The sequence below is a fragment of the Myotis davidii genome, unplaced genomic scaffold, assembly GCF_000327345.1.
Source record: "Myotis davidii unplaced genomic scaffold, ASM32734v1 scaffold433, whole genome shotgun sequence".
In the NCBI taxonomy this organism is placed as follows: Eukaryota; Metazoa; Chordata; class Mammalia; order Chiroptera; family Vespertilionidae; genus Myotis; species Myotis davidii.
In genome coordinates this window covers 1,903,901-1,907,979 of record NW_006293776.1, presented here as the reverse complement: position 1 = coordinate 1,907,979, position 4,079 = coordinate 1,903,901, and positions in this window count along the sequence as shown.

The following is a 4,079-nucleotide window of genomic DNA, read 5'->3' as shown; positions in this document are numbered from 1 at the left end:
CTCCATTAGTTTGCTTTCCTCCATTTCTTTCGTGAGATGTTTCTTTGTCTTCACGTTTTTGCTGACTGTGAGGACCCACTGTGTCTATAAGGAGAACTGCTGTGCTGGAGACACCCTTATGGAGCAGGACTTGCTTCAGTGGAGCTTTGGTGGTCACTGAGTTTGCTTCTTGAGTGTGTCCCTTATGGATGTGAGGAGTTGAAATCTGGTATCTGACCAGGGGTACCCTGGCTCCTGGATCTCCAAGTCAACCACTGTGTGAGTCCACCCAGCAGGAACTACAGCAATGTCAGCAGATTTCTCCTCTTTGTTTGGGATTTAGAAGTTTTGGAGCTCCCTGACCCAGCTGCAGTTAGATTAGGCTTCAAAAGCCAAGGGGATTCCTTTGTGCCATTGAGCATAGCTTGGGAGGGAATGTAATTTGAGTGGGCGGGGTCTCAGAGAATCACGAGGGCAGAGCAAACATCAATGGCTGTCCTCAGCATCTCTGTGACTCCGCGTCTCTGCAGTCCGGCATCCCCACAGTGACAATGATCCCTGCAAGCAGCTCTGAGAGAAAGCCCCCTTACTTTCCAAACCACTGTAAGACATCCAGTTTCTCCCTGTAGGAGTCTGGGACCCCAGAATCTCGCCTTAAAGGAGCTCAGTGCATTCGAGAGCTTGTCTCTCTTTCCAATTGAAAAAAACCGTGCATCCAGGTGCAGCCCACCTCGCGCGCATCTTTGTACCTCTGTCCTTGGTGCCTCTGCACCTCCTACCCGGTCTCAATGAGCTTCTTTCTTTCCTTCTAGTTGTAGAACTTCCCCTCGGCCAGCTTTCCCATGGTTCTGGATGATAGCTGTTTTGTCTTATAGTTGTAGTTTCAATGTTGTTGTGGGGGCCAGCAAGCACAGGTTTATACCTTATGCTGCCATCTTGGTTCTCTGCAGTAGCTGGATTTTGATTCTGTCTGACTATCTTTTAATTGGTTTATTTTGACCATTAACATTTGAAATGATTATTAAGTTTGGATTAATATTTACCATACTTGTTACTATTTTATTTTTGTTGCTTCTAGTTTTTTCTGCTTTTTGTGGTTTTAATTGAGCATTCTATATGATTTCATTTCCTCTCCTTTCTTAGCATATCAGTTTACTTCTTTTTAAAACATTTTTAGTAGTTGTCATAGAATTTGCAATATATATTTACAACTAATCCAAGCCACTTTCAAATCACACTGTACCACTTCATAGGTAGTACAAGTACTTTAGAATAATAAAATATCCCTAATCCCTTCCTTCCATCACTTCCATCATTGCTGTCATTTATTTCACTTACACATAAGCATACACAAGCCTATGTGTGTATAAATATTTCCAAATGGTTGCTAATATTTTTGAACAAATGGTTATCTGTTGGAACTATTAACAATAATATAAATTAAAGTTCTATTTTTACTTTCATTCATTTTCAGTCCTTTGCCTTTTTTTATATAGATCTGAGTTTCTGATTCATGTCATTTGCTTTCTCTCTGAAGAACTTCTTTTAGAAGAGTTTTTGCAAGGCAAATCTACAACTTTGTGATAATAACACTGTGATTTGTTTTTTAGAGGTATATGTTGAAGTATTTGTGAATGAAATGATTTCTGATGCTTTCTTATAATAAACCAGAAGGATGGGAGAGAATAACAGGAAAATCATTGAGTTTAATTAGTCTAAAATTTCCATTTTATTGATAAAGGGACAAACCCAGGGAGGCTAAAGAGCTTATCTATGGATATCAAGTACAGTTAATGGCTAAGCTGAAACTAAGATTACTTACTTACTTTCATTCCAGTACTTTAAAAAACACATCTTTAAATACATTTATATAATCTCAATTGAATTGATCTGTTTAACTAAAGTTAAGAAGAATTAGAAATATCCTCTAGCTGATCAATTTTTAATCAATGGTATTTAACTTAAGCTGAATGAAGTGTGAACTTTAGACCTAAACTTTTCTTGGCTTTCATTATGTTTCTTTCAAGGAAATACAATTCGTAAAAAATTATGTATCTTAGCACTTTAGCACCATTTTTAGCGTTGCCCTGTTTCTCTTTGAAACCCTTATCATACTTGTAGGTTGTCATATTGATACTCACACTGCAAGCCCAAGTTCTTCCTGGGATCATGTCTCATGGAGTTGAAGAAGAAAATCATGGACAAAAACGATTAATGGAACCAAAGGTTATTGGAAGAAGCCAGTCCTCGAAAAGGTGTAGCTGGCGTTCCAAGAGCAGGCCAATGTCTAAGGCTCCGTTCCATGTTACAGACTGTAGTAATTTAGTATCCAACCTAATAAAAGTCTATTATTCCATGTGTGGAGACCCACACGACCATACGTCACATGGACCCAGGGACATGCTCCCCAGCCACAGGAAGGAACCCATTGCATGCACCAGAGAAGAGAGAGGGCAAGAGGACATGCATGCCTTTTAATTTAGGGTGTGGGTAGTTTTGCTAGTTCCTAATTGGTCTTTTCAAAGAATTCTTCCTGTTCGCAATATCCTTTGGATTGGTTTATGCTCCTTACTGCCTTGTGATTGGTTATTTGCACACTGCCTGTCTTAGCAACATCCATACATTTTAAAGTTCATGCCTTTCTCATGAGTGCCCTTCCTTCCCTGGCAAGATGAGGTGCCTAGTTGGGTTTCTGGTTTCTGGGTTTCTGGAAGTAGAACCAGAAACCTAGTTGGGTTTCTGGTTCTACTTCCTCTTCCATGGTCCCACCCCTCTCTACCCAGCTTCCTTTTGTCTCCTCAATAACCCCTCCCCCTCCCCCCAACTGTGGTATTTCATAGATTTTGGCAATTTTTCATATATCTGACTTTTATAGACTTTCATTTCCTTTACTCCAGTTCTTTACAACTTGATTTTTTTCTGAGTAGTTTCTTGAAAGTGACCAGTTAATATTGATAAAGTAATTTCAGATGTTAATGCATGATGACAACGTGGCTTGAATGTGTTATCTTTCTGAAATACCTGAAAGAGTTATATGGAAATGTTACTGAACCAAAGGGGTTCATTTACCTGCACACATCAAAGCCCAATCAAATGGGAATAGGAGTTTGTGGCAAGAAAGTAAAGGCTCATTTATAAGAGAATTAGTGACCCAGTGCATGGATTTGTGCACATTGAAAGGAAATTAATTAGAAGGTGGCTGGCGGGGTGGGACTGGGCGAGATGGGCTGGACACACCCTGGAGCCAACCTCCCACAGCCCCTCCTTAGCGTCTGCAGAATGAGCCGGGTCCCTCCGGCAGGTGGTGCCCCTCAGCCTGGCCTGTGGATATCGGGCTGAAACCAACTCTCCAACATCCCCTGAGGGGTCCCAGAGTGCGAGAGGGCACTCTTTAAAGTTGCTATCATACAGGGTGTGGAACGCAAATGCAAGTGTTCAGTAAACCAGATTCAGGCTGGCAGTGCCCCAGTAACAACATAACCCACAGCCAAAGGTGGAATTGTGCAGCCCCGTGAGGAATCAGGCTTCCTCTTCTCTGGTTTCGGGGTGTTTCACCTGAGAACAGCCACTGCCAAGTCACTGCAGCTAGGCAGCTCTTGCATTGAGCATCTGCCCCCTGGTGGTCAGTGCTCACCGTGGTGACCAGTCGACCGGTCATTTGGTCGCTTAGGCTTTTACTTATATAGACTAGAGGCCCAGTGCACAAAAATTTGTGCACTCGTGGGGAAGACGGGGGTCCCTCAGCCTGGTCTGTACCCTCTTGCAGTCTGGGACCCCTTGGGAGATAGCGACCTAGTATTAGACATCTCTCTCGTAATCCATAGTCCGGGGCTCTCACAGTCTGGGACTCCTCGCTCCTTACTGCCCGCCTGCAGCCGAGGCAGGAGAGGCTCCCGCCACCACCGCTGCACTCACCAGCTGTGAGCCCGGCTCCTGGCTGAGCGGCGCTCCCCCTGTGGGGGCGCAGTGACCATCAGCGGCAGCTCTTGAATTGTGTGTCTGCCCCCTGGTGGTTCAGTGCATGTCATAGCAACCGGTCATTCTGCTGTTCGGTCTATTTACATATTAGCCTTTTATTATATAGGATATAACAAAAGCCT